The sequence below is a fragment of the Miniopterus natalensis genome, chromosome 1 (assembly GCF_054644295.1).
Source record: "Miniopterus natalensis isolate mMinNat1 chromosome 1, mMinNat1.hap1, whole genome shotgun sequence".
NCBI lineage: Eukaryota > Metazoa > Chordata > Mammalia > Chiroptera > Miniopteridae > Miniopterus > Miniopterus natalensis.
Window position 1 is genome coordinate 179,759,378 of NC_142081.1, and position 17,828 is coordinate 179,777,205.

At 39.8% G+C, this 17,828-nt stretch overlaps 1 protein-coding gene and 1 pseudogene across 3 annotated transcripts in view; one reads left to right on the forward strand and one right to left on the reverse strand.

Moving 5' to 3' along the window:
- Positions 1-257: 257 nt before the first annotated feature.
- On the reverse strand, positions 258-1,337 carry LOC107533046 (small ribosomal subunit protein mS35 pseudogene; annotated as a pseudogene).
- Positions 1,338-8,011: 6,674 nt separating this feature from the next.
- Positions 8,012-17,828, forward strand: part of SMIM14 (small integral membrane protein 14) — a 55,278-nt gene continuing 45,461 nt past the window's right edge. Inside the window, exons 1-2 of one of the 3 annotated variants that reach the window (XM_016206590.2) lie at positions 8,012-8,180; positions 16,780-16,891. The gene's annotated coding sequence lies outside the window, so the exon portion shown is untranslated. Of the gene's footprint in view, positions 8,181-8,516; positions 8,730-16,779; positions 16,892-17,828 lie in introns of those variants that run through there. The other 2 variants (XM_087827786.1, XM_016206580.2) reach the window with 2 other exon arrangements.

The following is a 17,828-nucleotide window of genomic DNA, read 5'->3' on the forward strand; positions in this document are numbered from 1 at the left end:
ACTTTAGTTTCTATAATTTTAGGGTACAACTTCTTTGCTCTTACACTATGATTTCAAAATATTGTCAAATATCATCTCTTTTTCATTCTTATCTGCTGGATCCATCTGATCTTGTACTCTCAAAACTTTTGCTCTAATAACATATTTAAGAACTAAAAATTTTTTTTCTTTTAACATTTTCAACTTTATATCAAATTAGATAACAATTACATATAGATCATAAAATTAATAAATCAGGCATATTTTTTCTACATAACTCATGTCAAATTTAATAGTCTCTTCACTGATTCTTTGTACTGAAAAAGGTATTTTCATTTTCCTCCTCACTCTTAAGACTAACAACAGACTTTTTGTAATCATTTTTAGTGCCAAGGAGCTCTTTAGTTACTTCCGGGCTTTTCTCTTCTGTTTTGATTTGGAGAAGTGTTTCCAGGACATTTTTCCCCCAAGGAGCTATTTGTCCATATATACTCTTTCATTTCTGCTTCATTCTTATTTTTCTCCCAGTACTCAGTTTAACAAGACTCATGGTATAAAACTGTTAGCAGATACTTTGCATGATCATAATTCTGTCTCTTTAAAGGGCACCCATCTGTTTTGATGGTAAGCACATCTGTGGTATTACAGTATCGCTCTTCTACAAGTTTAGTAAGTTTCTTCTTTGCATGATCATCTAAATTCAGACTGGAAAGTTTAACCTTTAAGGTTACTACTCGTGCTTTGGGGTTTGGAATACATGGTCCTGATGAAACATTATCAGCTGTGTCAATTTCAATTGGAAAATGCTTGTCACATTTTTCATCACTGTCTAGTGCAGCTGGCCACTCAGTGCAGAAATCTTTAAGAGCTTCACAATGCTTTTTAATTGCTACAGGAGCCAAATGCAGAAAATTGGGGATCTTTAAAAGTTCTAGATTTCCCTCCTTTGCCATGGGCACCTCTCTTTTTACTGGAAAACCCGTTGGAACAGGAAGAGGTACTACAGAGGGTTTAAATGGTGCTGCAACAGGGTCAACACTAGGCCAGTCCTGGTCAACAGCCATTTTCTGTGCCCTAGGAGGTAGTGCCTTTCTTCTCAGTGGCCTTTCAGATCTGGATGTCCTTTCTGTTGTATGGGGGCTTGGTTTCGGGGCGAGATTGGTGGGAGACACTGCAGAGAGGGCGCGCAGGATCCTGGCTTCCCGCCTGCTGCAGGGCCAGCCATGCCTCCAAGACCACGGGGCTGTGAGGACCAGCGCAAGCCCGCCACCCGGGGCAGGTCTGAGGCCGCTACCGCCAGAACTAAATTTTTTCCTGTGGGAGGTTTCAGTTTCCAACCTTTTCCCATCCCAGTTCATATGGAATGCTACAAAGAATGTCACCAACCATACCAATTTATTCATGAATACTTCTCTTAAATTTCTACACTGTCTCATTTATTCATGGACCATGATGTCTTTAGCTTGGAGTTAGGGGATGCTGTAGGATTATATGTTTAAATGTCATAAAATCATCTGTTGGACTCTGACCATACTCTTGGCCAACCGTACTGTGGTATCATAACAGCTGAAAGATTAGCCAAGTGTCTTAATTTCAAATAAATTGCTGTGTTGAGGATGGTTCTAATGAAAACTGAAGCAGTTAGTTTTGACTCTCCTTTTAAGGAGGGGGGTCCTGGAGTCGAAATATTCTGCTTATTATTTTTCCTCCCAAATTAGGTAATGTTACATTGTTTTGTCATCCTTTATTTTCTCTCTTATCATTTAAACAGGGCCTCTGGTAATAACTGCATGGCCTCATTGTCTCAGGTATTTTTAGTTAACGTGTAGTATCTATACATACACTAATAGTAGTTAAACAGGGTTTTTTTGCTAAAGAAGACTCACAGGTCTCAAAATGACAGTGCTTATAAATTTAAGTTTATTACAGGAAAAGAACATATCAAGGCCATTAAAGTAAGGATTATATCACTGTAAGGGGTCCAGAAAGGCCAGGGCAGACTGCCATAAGGGTTGAGACCAGATGCAGAATATCTTGGAAGCAAAAAGCCCAAAATTGAGTCTTGGGTGTAGTTTTTTAATATTTTGCTGGTCACATAGAACATATTCCTGTTAAATAACCAGTCTCAACAGCAGAGCTGAGACTCGATGTAAAACTGGTCTAATCCATATTGCTGGTACCAAGAAGAGACATGATTGGACTTACCTTTTGGTCCATTTCTAACTATAGGGAATCCGATGGGATAAGTAGAGAAAATGGAGCTATCCTGTTCACTAGACAAAAAACATCTGGACAGCCCCAATGTGGCAAGGTGGGGGAAGGGATTGAATTCCATCAGTCTCTTTGGAATTCTTGCATTAGGTTCAGATTAATAGACACAGTATCTTGTTTTAGATTATCAGCTTCTGGAGCCTTTACTTGATTTCACTGATATTAATAATCAGTGTTGACAAAGTGGTACAAACTACGATGACCCTGAAATTCCTTAGACCCGTGGTTACAAAACAACACTACTAATCAATATGTTTCATGCCTTGATCAGGGGTCAGGGCCATGCAAGAACTTTAGCAAAACAGTTCAGGCTGATTCCTGACCTGCTGGAATTAACTGTCACATTACGGTCCTCCACCCTGATCTATTGTCAAGACCTTTTTATGAAAAAACAATTATCTTTAGTGTGACACAGGTTAAGTTGCTTTACAATTGAAGTGCACACACAGGTTTTAAACATTTGCAATAACCAATGAAGAGTTGCTGTGGATTTAAACAGAAACTAAACCATTTAACAATACCAGCATAAATTTTCTCATATTTTTACACTGACTTTACAATTCCCTTGCCTCCTTAATAGCTATGTGAACTTTAAGGTAATACATCTGCTGAATGATTTATGAACCATAATCTATCATTAATCAAGTCTACATCTTCATAGGCCAATTCTACTCCATAGGAATAATGTCCTGTGAAATGAAAACCAAAAGACATAGTCACATTGGTATTTTTCTATATAGTCATATTAGAGCTCCCCTTTTTCATTCATTTTGAGAATGTAGACCACTTCTGGAAGTTTTTATTTCATTCAGCTCACTCCTTGGCTCTTCAAAAAAGGAAAAGGTTTTGTCAGGGTCCTTTGCAACAAGCATCTGCATCCGACATAAAAAAGAATATTATTCTCTTGTTCTAAGCCTCAGAATCGCTAGATTTTCCCTTTGGTAAAATCCATTTATTGGCTCCTTTCCTCTCAGCAATAGTTTCACCTTTCTTTCATTAATCATTAATTTTAATCCAAGCCTTTTCCCCTGAAGCAGATCCCTCAGGTTCAGCCACTGGGCTGGTCCATATGGCTGATAGCAAGATGAAACATGGTTGGACTTCCCTTTTAGTCCACTTCTAATTACAAGGGGTCAGATTTGATAAGCAGAGAAAATGGGACTATCTTGTTCACTATGCAACAAACATTTGCACATTTAGCCCTGATATGGTGAGGTAAGGGAAAGGATCATCTATCCCATTAATCTCTTTGGCCCATCAATCTCTTTGGAATTCTTACATTAGGTTCAAATTAATAGACACAATATCTTGTTTCATTATTTATTCATTCATTTATTTTAAATCTTCACCTGAGGATATGTCTCTGTTGACTTGAGAAAGGAAGGAACAGAGAGAGAAACATCAATGTGAAAGAGAAATATCGATGTGAGAGAGAAACATCTATTGGTTGCTTCCTGTATGTGACTCCATCCCCGGGGATGGAACCCACAACCTGGGTATATGCCCTGATAGGGAACCTACCTTTCTGTGTACTAGATGACATTCCAAACAACTGAGCCACACCGCGCAGGGCAAAATTTAGTTTTTAGTATATCAAACTTCCTTCAAGCAGGGCACCTTTGTATGAATGACATTGTGAATGCGTAATATATACTTCACATGACAAAAAGGAAAGTATTGGCAGTGTTGTTGCGGTAAATTTTTAAAAAATGTCTAGGGGTGGGGGTAGGGGGAGTAGCTCTTGGTTTGTAGCATTTGTTCATTTCCATAGTGTAAATATTCCTACCATGGCAATTTCAAGCTACCAATGTGACATCACTGAACCTGAAGTTGGGAACAGAAGGGAACAATTAATTGACTCTTGTAAGGAAAGATCAAGTATGAACTGGCTCCAGCACACTAATTATTGATAATCTAAGTTTAAAAGGTACATGGAAAGAATAGAGCGTATAGAATCAGAAACACAGTGTTACAACATGTACCTTCTGAAAGACTGTTGGGAACTTTTAAAACTTCTGCTTCAGTTACTGACCTTTAGACATTATTGAACTCTTGCATATTAGAATGATTAACTTCATAGAGCAGTGAAAAGCAAGGTTAAATAAATTTTAAAATACCATAAATATGTTTTTGAGGAAATATAAGTTATGGATCAATTTTTACATAAGAGAAAACTATAATAAGTAATAATGAACCAGTTTCAAAACTATCAATACAAGGGTAAACTGTATCGATAATGGTCTGTCTTCTTTCATTTATACCACTGTCCATTTTCCTGTCCCTGATTATTATTATTTTAAAATGTTTTTATTGATTTCAGAGAGTGGAAGGGAGATGGATAAAGAGAGAAATATCAATGATGAGAGAGAATCATCAATCAGCTGCTTCCTGCATGCCCCCTACTGGGGACCAAGCCAGCAACCCAGCGCATGTGCCCTGACCTCCAGCCAGGTTCATAGGGCAACACAACCACTGAGTCACATTGGCCGGGCTACGCTGATTATTTTGAAGCAAATTCCAAACATATTTCATCTGTAATATTTTATTGTGTCTCTAAAAGAACTCTAGCCCGGCCGGGAGTGGCTCAGCGTTTGAGCATCGACCTGGGATCCAGGCGATTGGGGTTCGATTCCCAATCAGGGCAAATGTCCGGGTTGTGGGCTCGATCAATGACTCCCTCATCATTGATGTTTCTATCTCTCTCTCTCCCTCTCCTTTCCTCTCTCTGAAATCAATAAAGATATATATATTTTTAAAAAAATAAAAATAAAAAAAAGAACTCTGTTTTTAACATAGCCTCAATAGTGTTACCATACAGAAAAAATTAGCCAATTCTTTGATATCATCAAATATCCAGTTAGTGCTCACTTTCCTGACTGTCTTATAATTTTTGAGATTTTCAAATAAGGATCCAAATAAAGTCTATAAGTTCTGATTGGTTCAACTGATTTTTTTAACAAAACTTTCTTGTGGCCAAAAGTGTTTTTTAAAACTTTTTTTGGTATTAAAAATTTCTAATTAATATACAAAAGGAGAGGAAACAGTATAACAAAACTTAGTTTCAACAATGTATCACATGGCCACATCCACTACCCCTACTACTATATTTGAGGCAAAACCTAGGACTCTTATCATTTCATCTATAAATACATCACTATGCATCTCTAAAGATTTTTAACTGGAGTTTCTTTTGACTGCTTGAACTGGAGATAACATATAGCTGGTATGGGTATGCATTGCATGTGCATTTGTGCATGTGTGTGTGGTGATGGAGCAGTTGTCTAAGGCACTGCCATACCGTGTAGTACCGCTTAACTTTTGGGAAACTTCTTGCCATTCCAAACAATAGAGATACAGACTGCCCCACTATGCAGCTGACACTTCCCACTCTCTGCTTCACCTGTCCTCTCATGTCTCTTTTTCTATTCCCTAGCAGCACCAGGTGAATGGCTTGGTAATTTTTAGGCTGGAGGCAATCACCAATTCTCAACTTAGTCAAGCAGCTAAACAATTCAGTGGTTCAAGACCCCTACTTTGATTCTTTTGGTGACTCCCTCCAGTCTTGGGGAAAAGGGAAAATTCTCTACCCTTCCTCAAAACATAAGAATACCCTCTCTATTTAGAATACTGCAATCTCCCCTAAGGGTAACTACCTATTTTGAACACTGCCTTCTCTCAAAAAGGTAACTTTCATCTGCTCCTATCTTCCCCTTATAGTGAGAGGGGATAATGATGGTGGTAGTGCTGATTTTCTTAACTGGTACCTCTCACCAGGCCCAGTGGGCAAGGGATAGACTCCATAAGCTCATGCTTCAAACATACAACAGGTTAGGAGAAGGTAGTTATTAGTACCATGTATTCTTAGCTGTGGGCTCAAAAACTGGATCCTATTTCACTTAAAGTGAAACAATCTCTGACATAATAATGACCCGGACCCCTTTCAAACTCTATTTCATTTAATTAGAAGAGGTGGCTCTTTCTACCTCTCATGAGACTGCACGCAGGTGTTGGTATGCAGTCTATATAATGCTTGACTGAGGTTGCAGGATCAACCCAATCAAGGTAGTTCATGCACATGACTGGCAAATTGGTGCTGGGCTGCCTATTGGGGAGGCTTTTGTTCCTCTCCACATGGGCCTCTTCATAGGGCTGCTTGAATCTGGAGTGGCATGGAGATTTATCTTCCCCCAGAGCAAGCAATCAGTGCCTTTGTGACCTAGTCTCAGAAGTCACACACCTTCAGCTGTGTATTCTACATGTCAATCAGAGTGCCCCTGATTCAGTGGGCTGGAGGAGACTACATTTCTAGAGGCAAGAATCATTGGGGGTATCTTAGAAGTTGAGCTCCAGGGATCCTAACGTTTTGATTTTCCAGTAATTTACTTTATAAAGCAACTGCTGATAATTTTGCAACAACCCAAACAAGTCGTTTTGTACCATACTGTTCTCTTAAGCACAGCTGTGTTCTGAAATACATATGTGAATGTGGGTGCTCTCAAGCATACAAGACTTTATATTCCACAGATTAAAGACCCTCTGCTATAGGGTCAGCCCATGAACTTCATTAGGGCACCAGATTCCACCTCAAGCTCTCTGGATTTGCATGCAAGATTGCAGGTTAAGGGCCAAAAAGCCTGACTTGTACTTTTAATGTTTTCATTAACTAGGAAACACTTTGAGTTTTACCAGAAACCTTTAATTTTCTAGAAACCTTTACCTGTGTTCAATAGTCACTTGAATTAAAAAGCCCTTGAAGATTACACTAATTTTCTGAAGGTGACTCAGCTCGTTGAGATGCTTAACCAAATAGCTGAGGTAGAAGTCTGGATGGGTGAAAAAGTTGCCCAGTCAGAATAAGGAAGACAGCTAATTTTCACTTCTGCAGGGCAGGCAGAAGCACCTTTGTGAAATCTTTGTTTGGAACTCCCACTCTTACCACTGGTTCTATTTTAATTAAAGTTTGTTAACTCGTGGACCTTAAGAAAACAATAGAGTGGCCCTAAATTTTGCCAAATTGGGACATTTCCCGGGCCCCAAACGTTTATCAGTGAGACTGAGGAGACCCGGGTAGGAAGCACCAACTTGGTCTAAAAAGATGTGAGATTCTTACCCCACAAACGGTATCCCTACTCCAGCACCTAAGGCAAAGGCAAACTTGTAACAAAGGCTTAGGCTGGCTGCCCAGCAACGGCTTTCCTCTTCCCGTCCCCCGCCGTCTCCCAACCAGCAAGTCCTTTTTCGTGACATCTTCGGTTTAACACTCCTTTTGAGCTTAAATTTAGCCAGCTTCCTGGGTTTAAATACGTTAGGGTAAAGGGGATCAATAACTGCCACATTCAACGCACTTTCGTACATAAGACAAAATCCTCCCACTTTCACCCGGCCCTGAGTGATCAAAAACACAATCTCTGTGGTGGTTCCGCCTCAGCAGACATCAGCCGGCGCCCACCTCTACCCGCGCTATTCTAAAGACTCGGGTGGAGGCCAGCTGTCGGCTTAGGCACATGCGGGCGCCCAGCGGTGGAAACTGTCCACCTCGGACAAACAGGCTCCGCCGGGCAGTTTAACAGCCGCGAGGCCTCCCCTCGCTCAACCGGAACTGCAACCGCCGCTCGGCGCCGCACCAGCAGGACGCTCGCGCCCCTCCCGCCTCCCCGGACGCACTGGGCAGGCGCGGAGCGCGCGCATGCTCGGCCGGCCGGCCGCTGGGCTCGCGAGCGGCTGCAATCTGTTGCGCCGCCGCCCGCGGAAGCGGGCAGATCCGGGTCCCGTGGCTGATAGTGACGTGGTCGGGCGCACCAAAACAGAGCGGGGAGGAAGCCCGAGGCGAGGAGCTGCGGCCGCGGAGTTCCGGAAGCTCCCGGCGGACTACCTGCCGAGCCTCGGTCCCGGCCCCATCCTCCCCGCCCCGTCGGTTGTAGTCTGGGCGGGTGAGTGTCTCCTCTTCGTCCCACCTCCCCCTCACCGCGGTTTTTCCTGGGGGGTCCTTAGGCGCTCGCGGGCTGCGGTGGCTGCGGCAGAGCCGGACTGCTGGTCGGGCTCCGTGGTTCCCCGGCCCGGCTGGCGACTCTGCACCGGGAGAACCCCGCTGCCGCCGACCCCGCGTCCCCCGGCGATGAGCGAGACAGAAAGACTGCAGTTTGGCTTTCGCTGCAGAAAACCATACTCGGGGCTTGGCAGGAAAGTGGACGATAGCCCCGGGTGGTTTTCTTTTTAGGGCAAGGCAGTTAACTTGGGTGGAGGCGTATAATGGAGAAAGAGAAGAGAGAGTCGTTACGTAGCTGGTAGGAGAAACCCACAAATCCTGAAATTTACATCATTTATTTCTGTTCTTCAGCCCTTGCCGGGTTTAAGGAAGACACTAAGATGCGTCCATTGTTGTGATTGAAGAGACAGGAAAGCTGCTGTCCGGAAAGCGGGAGCTTTTTATTTTTTATTGTGTTGCGATGTAAAGGATTCCCTTTTTTCCTATATGTTCAGTAAGTGGAACCAGAGCTGACAGTAAAGAAGTAGCACCTTTTATTGGAACAGATTGTATGCGATAAACTGGTTACAGGAGTACGTGAAGTTCCATGTTGCCGTTGAAAGCCAAAGTTTTCAAAGTGGCTGTTTCCGTGTTAAGATTTTAGCCCAGACGATGTTTGTTAACCGTAGAGAGTCAGTAGGATGTTTTCCGTTGTCCTAGTTTGCATAATCGAAGATGTGGCCTTAATATCTTGGATTTGCATCAAGAGATGAGCTCTACGCACGTAATAATATGTTTGTTGGAGACCTTCCAGTTTTTGTGTGTTATTGTCAGAAATGGTTGGCAGCTATGCCTACAGTAACTTGGAGGTCAGTTACTGTCTCAGCTGTTTTAGTCTTGAGATCCTTAGGAGGTGTCGTCGCTGCCCAATTCTGTGGAGGTGGCACGAAGCTTGTGTTCCTTACCGCTTCAGGTGACTGGGCACGCAGATTCCTCTAGCGTAGCCTGCTGCCAGTCCTGCCACTCTCCACTCCCCTTGAGGGCAGGAAGGACACCTGAAAACCAAACCTCCTTTTTGTCCTAATTTGATTTTTAAAAGGAATATCCCCCCCCCCAACTCATTAATTGAGGGTTTTGTTTTTTTTTTGGTAAACAGCAAGAAAGAAAAACAGAAGTATGTGATAACTGATGGTCTCATCAAATCCAGGAAGAGTTCTTATGAATTTAGACTACTGCCTTACAGGCTACATTGTTGTGTGGTATAACATGGACCTCTTAAAATTTCTTCCTCCTGTGTGGGCAGTTGAAATCTTTTTTCTTTCTTTCTTTGATTGTAGAAAGGAAGGGAGAAGAGGGAAAGAGAGGGAGAGGGAGAGAGAAAGAAACATCGATGTGAGAGAAACATCGAGATCTGGGGTGGGGAACAAACCAAAACCTGGGCATGTGCCCTGACCGGAAATTGAACCCATCACCTTTTGTTGCTCCAGCCCACGCTCAACCAACTGAGCCACACCGGCCAGGGCTGAAATCTTTTTTCTTAATACCACAGTTGGAATCCTGTTGAGTTAGACAAATGAAGTTGTTTTATTGGAGTTATTTTTTAGTTTTTTAAACTAACTCATAACTGAATATTTTTGCTTATACAAAATAATTTGTGATAATTGGGGAGAATGTTGATGGAGCCAGATAAACACAAAAGAAAAGTCATCAATATTTCTGCCATCTGGAGACCACCAGCGTTAGCTGTGGTTTATATCCTTTCAGACTTTTTGGCATTTATACATATATATATATATTTAATTTTTATTGATTTTAGAGAGAAACATCTATTTGTTGTTCCACTTATTTATGCATTCATTGGTTCTTGTATGTGCCCTGACCAGGGATCAAAACCCACAACCTTAGCATATTGGGGTGTACTCTAACCAACTGAGCTACCTGGCCAGGTGATATTTATATATTTTATACAAATATGGTATACAAAGAAAGCATATGCTTTTCTGTAACCTGCTTTTTCAGATATGGACTTTCAGATCTTAACTTTTAAGGAATATTCACTGTGTTTGCCAGACCATAACGATTTAAATGATGGTTTTAAAAGATTTCCTCCCAAATATTTATGATGATATTGTAAGATTTAAGAACTTAATGTGTTGTATGGCAAAGTAAGGCTTTTCTTGCTTAAGTCTTGGAAGAACAGTCACAGAATAGCCTGAGTTGACATAGAAGTTTAAAAAGTTTTTGCTGATTTAGTGATTTGATTAGGTAGAGGTTTAGTTCTATTCCATAGCTTCAGTATGCTCCCAATGCTGACCAGCTGTCCAGGCCTGTAGCAATAAGGTCCTGAAAGATTTTACTTTATGAATCACATAAAGTATGCTTTATTGACATTGAATCTTGGATGTGTGCCCATTTAGTTCAGTGCTTTATGGGTGGTGCCAAAAGAGAAGGAAATGCCCTCTTCACTGCAGCTTCAAAGGATAGGTACATACTATGAAGTATCCTAAATATGCTGATAACCCATTTGGGTTTCCATGGGTCATAAACTTAAAACCTTTAAATCTCTATTTTCACTCTGTATCTCTTGGGTGAAATCAGTTCCAGATGCTAACTACTGATTATCTGATGATTCTTTTTCTTTGATTTGCCTTAAGTTAAAGTGTTCAACATACTAGGTTTACCCACTTTTTCCCACCTTTACTGCCACCACCTTTGCCAGCCCAGCTATCACCATCTCTCATCTGGCCTTCTGCAGTAACCTGCTAGTCTCCCTGCTTCCACTTTGGCTTTTTATGGTCCATTCCTCTTATTACAGCCTAAGAAATCCTTTAAAATGTAAATCAGATTGTGTCTTCCCTTTGTTGAAAGCCTCCCATCACATTCAGAGTAAAATCCAACTCCTTACTTTGTCACTAGATCAGTGTGACCGAGCCTGACCACGTCCGTTTCTTCCTTTGTTCCAGCCCCACTAGCATTGTTCCTGGAACTTGCTGGGCTTGCTCCTGCCTTAGGGTATTTGCACTTGCTCTACCCTGTGGCTTCGCTACTCTTATCCCAGATCTTGCTGCTGATTCCATGATGTAATTCAGGTCTTAGTTCACATGTTGCCTCTTCAAGGAGATTGCCCTGCGTTGACCTCTCCATTCTTGTTTTCAGCATACTGTTTGTCACTATTTGGAATTTCCTTATTTTTTTAAATATTCTGTCCCCCACACTAGAAATTAAACTCTGAAAATTGGGACCTGTCTTCTTTTCACTGCATAGTACGTACTCAATGAATGTTGGTTGAATGTATGGACTTGGTGAATATGTCTGTATTCCTCTTTTTTAAAAAAAATATGTTTTAGAGAGGGAAAAGGGGGAGAGAGAGACAGAGGAAACATCGATTGGCTGCCTCCTGCATGCCCCCTACTGGGGATTGAGCCTGCGACCTTCTGGTGCAGGGGACCACACTCTAACTGAGCATCCCACCAGCCAGGGCTGTATTTCTCTTGAATGTACTGTTATTTTAGACCAATTCTTACGGAAGAACCCTGGTTTTCAGCTCCTTTTGATAAGGCAGTGCCTTGTTTCTCTTCAATAATTCTTGATGTTTGGGCCTCATTCTACCTCAGATCTATAGAAATAATCCCTGGGAGGAATGGGTCCCAGGAACCTGCATTTTCAACAAGCGCTTCAGATTATTTTAGTGCACATCAAAGTTTGAGAATGTCTTTTAATATTTTAATGGCTTTTCTCTGGGAGATTGCTTCTTTATAATAGTAATGATAGCCACTATTTTGAGGAACACTCTGTATGTCAGGTACGTAGCTAAAAACTTCTGCGTTTTTCATTTTACTGTAGAGCAACTCAGATGTAGGTATTCCGACTCCCATTGTACAAAGGAAGGAACTGAGGCATAGTAAGTGGAAGAAAGTTGGATTGGAACCCAAGCCTGCTTTCTTAATCATTGTACCCTATTGTCTCTGTACTGCAGTGTTTAGAACTGTACACAGTACTTTGGTTTTGTCGGGCCATGTTTTTTAAGGGCAAGATAATGTTTTCTGTGCCATTTCAAGTCCTATCTTTAATGAAGTCCATTGTTTTGTTGGTCTTTTTGCCTGAAGTTGTACATCTGGGAGATGACCTCAAGAAACATTCTGCAAAAACTCCTAGATATTTTTGCTTAGTTGTATTGAGTAATCAGTCTGCCAGGCTTAAGGTAAATGTGGAATATTTTCTCCTTCCTTTGTATTACCTCACATTCCACACACCAAAAGCCCATCTAACACTTTCTGCCTGCTTGTACAGTTACTTGGATTTTTCTTACATTTTCTCCATTGATTTACATGTTTTACTAGTTGGACTACCATTGGATCATCATAAACTGAATAAATTTCTCACTGCAAGATCCCTTTCCAAATGAGTAAAAAAATGTTAAATTTGATTGTTGCATTGATATTTTTATGGGGGACTTAATTCAGAGAAATACTGGTTTTCTTTCTTTCCTTCCTGGTCTTTAAAGCCTGACTGACTGTTCATCTGTGGAAGCGCTTGTCACATATGACCTTTACCAGAGCTCTGTCTTAACTCACCTTAGGCTTCTTTAGCCAGTTATGTGAGACATCACTTTACCTTCCATATTTAATTGTCTGGCTGTCTGACATATTCACTTGGGAGGCCCCATGAGGTTAAGGGGACTAATTAAGCAATCAGTAGGCTTGTTGATGGAATAAATAAATGAAGAAAAATCTCAACTTTATTCTGTATCTGTACAAAACAGTACATTGCCAAGAAGAATTTTTTGTAATAATCTTTTTTCATATAATTTAATAGGACTTAGAGCAAAAACCTCAATAAGACGCTAAATTGTTTAAGTGGATGATAGTGGAGGATGATTAGTATATGGGTTATAAAGATTTTTCAGAAAATTAAGCACTCCCAACTGTTGTTTGTTACATTGCAGTTGGTATAAGGATTTTTTAAGATTGTGAAACTTCTTAGAAAATTACCACTACAGGTTTATAAGTAAAGGTACTCCTTTGGTATGTGTTTACGTTCATATTCACGTTTGGCCCACTAACCATATGAATGCTTTTCTGTAGTTGGGCATGTATCAGTAGAAACTGCCGTTAGGTAAAGAACAGTTTGGCACTTTCAAAGCCATTTAGAAAGAGGGCTGAAAATTATTTGAGTCTGAAATTAAAAAACAATTACCTGCCTGAATATCCATAATAATGGCATTTACTATTTATGTACTATATATGCTAGTCCCTTGATTTCCTTTACATTCTGTTTGCCTAACACATCAACCCTCCAAGTCAGATATTGTTATCCCTAATTTATGCTGGAGGAAACAGATTCTGGGTAGTTAGGTAAGTTGCCCAAGGTAAAAGCTACTGGTACTGTTGGGATTCAAGTCCAATTTTCCCTTGATCCAAAGCTCATGTACTTTATATTATAACAGTGTTGACTAGGCTTTTTGAGTTAAGGGATCATGGAAGGTGTATTAAATATACTTGTTTTAGCTATCAGAATATGCTAGTAGCACAGCTTTCATGAATTGTTTTGTTCCATTTAAACTTAAATCAGCTATGCATTTCTAATAGCCCTTTCCCCACCTTTTTAAACATAAGACATGTTTGTTATTGAAAAGCTGCAAAGGATAATAATATATAAAGCCAACAACAACAAAACATAATCCATTCATTCAGAAGTCATCTCTACACATTTCCTTCTGATATTTTATTTTTTAAAAAGTCATCTTTGGTGTAAATGAGATATAATACCCACATAGGCTTATATCCTAATTTTTTGTTTGTTTAATTAAACTTAATGAGCTTTATACCGTGGCCTTAGAAACTTTCTAAACTTGATTTTAACGGGCTATATTTTATAAGATATTTTGAATAAACTGATTTATTTAATTTTGCACATTAATGCATAGTTTCCAATTTTCACCATTGTAAATATTGTCATGAACCATGGCTTTAAATAGTTAACCCAAGCTCTGAATAATTAGAGCAACCAGTCTAGTTAAAAAATAAGTCATATTTAAAACATTTTAATGATTTGAAATGTAGTGATTTTAATAGCAATTCAACAAGTATATATAGGACATATATATAGGACATATATGTCCTATATATACTTGTAATACCTAGAAAATTTACATGAAGGTTTTTGATAGAAGTTGCCTCTGAGGAGAGGAGAGTACCTTTTACTTTTGTGGTTTTTTGTTTTTTTTTTAAACTTTCTGTGTTTGAATTTTAAAACTATAAATGTGTGTTGCTTTTAAAATTAAATTCAACTCTTGGTTAAGTGTATATTTTTCTAGACTAAAATAATTTTAGGTGTATAGTAGTGTTTATATTTTGCTTATAACATTTTAAACTTCAATGCATTTGTTTTGGAGAAAGTTACCATCCTGTTGCTTATTTTCATATTGAATTTTCATTTCCTTTTTTAACACTGGTGTGAGTCTCAGCTTTGTAAAAATACAACATGAAGCTGGTTTTCACTTGACTGCACTCATTGACAAGTGTTACAGGTGCAGTGCTTTCAAAATATAACAGCTACTAAAGGTTCTTCAAATCAAGTTAGGGATGCAGTAAGTATTTTCATGCTGTATGCCCCAGACTTAGAGATCAGTGTCTTGTATTAGCTTACAATATACTTTTTAAAAAACAAGTTAATTTAACACAGTATGTATTTTATTGCTTTGTTACTCTTTGCAAAGGTAATGTAGAAACTGACTTTTTTGAAATTTTGAAGACTTGAAATCTGAGGTGTTTATTCACGTTTCCTTTTTGGAAGTGGGGGGGAGAGAGAGAGAGAGACACACATATTGATTGGTTGCCTTTCACACATGCCCTGACTGGGGCCGAGAATTGAGCCTGCAACCCAGGTACGTGCTTGCCCTTGTCCGGAATCGAACCTGTGACCCTTCTGTCCCCAGGCAGGCGCTCTAACCACTGAACACAAACTGGCTAGGGGGTAACATTGCTTTGTTTATCACAGGTGATTCTAAGCATTTTTCCTGTCATCGTGAATGGCATTTGTGCATCTAGGTGTAGATATGTCACCTAGGCTGTAGCATGTTGAGAGAGGCTGTAAGTTACATGAGTTGGGAGAGCAGGCACCATAATTCCTTTTGCTCAAAGTCATATAGGCAAGCAAGTGAATGGGAATGATACTGAGAACAAGTCTGTGTACACTCTTATATGAATGATATAAATCATTCATAAACTTGTAACATTACTTGTGATGTACCTCACAATTTCAGAAGACACTAGTATTTTGTAATATAGCTTTTGAAAAGTGCTTTCTTAACATTTATGAGCAACTTATATCCACTGTGATTTGGGATCACATAGTGTGGAATTTTTTTTAATCTTCTGTTGAATTTTTCTCTATTTATGAAAAACAGCTTTTCTCCCCAGATTTTAAATGTTGTCATTCAGAGTATGGCTACTAAGTACTTGTGTGTGTGTGTGTGTGTGTGTGAATTGCATATGTATTTTTTCTTTTTTGGACTACTAAGTACTCTTGAGTAGAAATTTAGAAAACATTTTCTGAATGTGAAACTTTGGGTTATGATGTTGAATATAAACAAAGATGATTCAATTGAAAAGTTTTCCTTTATTTGACTATTTATAATTTTACTACTGGTCCTTGAGAGAATCTTTAGGATTGTACAGGATTAAGGAACGGTGAGGGAAGGACAGGAAATTCTTAGGTGAGGGACCTAGATTCAGAACAGAAGACTTCTTTCTTCCCTTTCTCTTTTATGCCCAAGAGTGATAACTGAGCCTCAGGGGAATACAAACACTCCAAAGCAGTATACAGAGAATTTGGGCTGAGGGTTGAAGATCCATTTCAAATCTAAGGGCTTAGAGTTGAATTGGCCCAGGGCATTTTACAGTTTATAAAGCACTCACACAGATTCTCACTTGATCCTTGCAACAACCCTTTAAAATGAGTAGTTTCAGTTAACACTCCTGTTTTATAGTTAGAGAAACTGAAATCATAGGCTAAGTAATTTATCCATTCTCAGTAGTAGTACCATAACTTGAATCATTTATCTAAGACGTATTCTTTCTGTTGTCCCATGATGTTTTAGCAAGTGTTGCCTAAGGTAATTTGTAGAATATGATCAAATACTGCTAAGGGAAAAAAAAGGGTCACTGAGGAAAGAAGGTAATGTTTAAGACATAGGAAAATAGGGTCATAGTAATGGGAATTTCCAGAAAAGTGGCAGCCCCCAGGTGGACCTTTAATAGAGTCCTATGCTGCAGAGACGTGGAGGAATTAAGGAGCTAAGACAATTCTTGATGACCTTAAAGAGTTAATTTTAATAGTGGGATAGAGGATTGAGACAAGTAGTTCTCCTTTTCTTTGAATTTGAACTTTCTCGAGAGAGGTTATCACAAAAGTCAGTTGCCTGTGACATTTATTTTGGCTAATGATATTGGCATGTAACTATATTATTATTATCGTATGAGTTAACTATAATTAATAATGAACTTGATTGCCAGCTCTTGGAAGAAGGGGTTGCTTTTTTATTTCTTCTATCTCCTCCTCAGAACTCTTCTGTCAGTTACTTAGTCCCCTGAGGACTTATTAGCTACACCCTTTTCAGGAAAGGAGAAGTGAGAGAAGACGGGTGTGAGTCCCACCTCTGCGGAGTGACTTCAGGTAAGTCACTGAAGCTCTGTGGGCCTCAGTTCTTTCCTCTTTAAATGAGAGGGTGAGAGCTGATGCATTCCCAAAGTTTTATTTATTTAGTTAATCCTCACCTGAGGATATTTTTCTGTTGATTTTTACAGAGAGTTGGGAGGGGAGAGAAAGAGAGAGAAAAGAAAGAAACATCAGTGTGAGGGAGACACACCAATTGATTGCCTCCCACGCTCACCTTGACAGGCTGGAATCGATCCTGCAACCCAGGTACGTGCCTTTGACTGGGAATTGAACATGCCACCCTGTGGTGCAAAGGCCCTAACCACTGAGCCAAACTAGCCAGGGCCTCAAAATTTTAATGGTGCTACTTGTGAAGTTGTCATTTGTCGAATCTGAATAAATGAAGACTTGGCATCCTCTAATCCATATGTGATCTATACAGTGATATCTTACACAGGCTTCCTGGTCACATTGACCTTATTTCCTCTATACATTTCCATTTTTCTCTATGAAAAGTAAACATTTTGTTGTCATTTTTTTTAGCTTGCTGTAGTCTCTTCCTTTTGAATAGTGTGCCCTCTGAAAGAGTATCTTTAAGCTTTTTGTTATCCTGTAAAAATATTTTATGTTAAGAATTTCAGAGGTGGCCCTAGCCAGTTTGGCTCAGTGGTTGGAGCGTTGGCCCATGGGCTAAAGGGTCCTGGGTTTGATTCCAGCCAAGGACACGCACCTCAATTGCAGGTTCGATCCCTGGCCCCGACGGGGGTGCATGTGAGAGGCAACCAAACAATGTGTGTCTCTTACATCGATGTTTCTCTCTCTTCCTTCCACTCTCTCTGAAAAGCAGTAGAAAAAATATCCTCAGGTGAGGATTAAAGAAAAAATTTCAGAGTGGTTTTTGTTATATTTTACTCTTATTAATAGCTACTTCTAGATGGAACAATGTACGGTCACC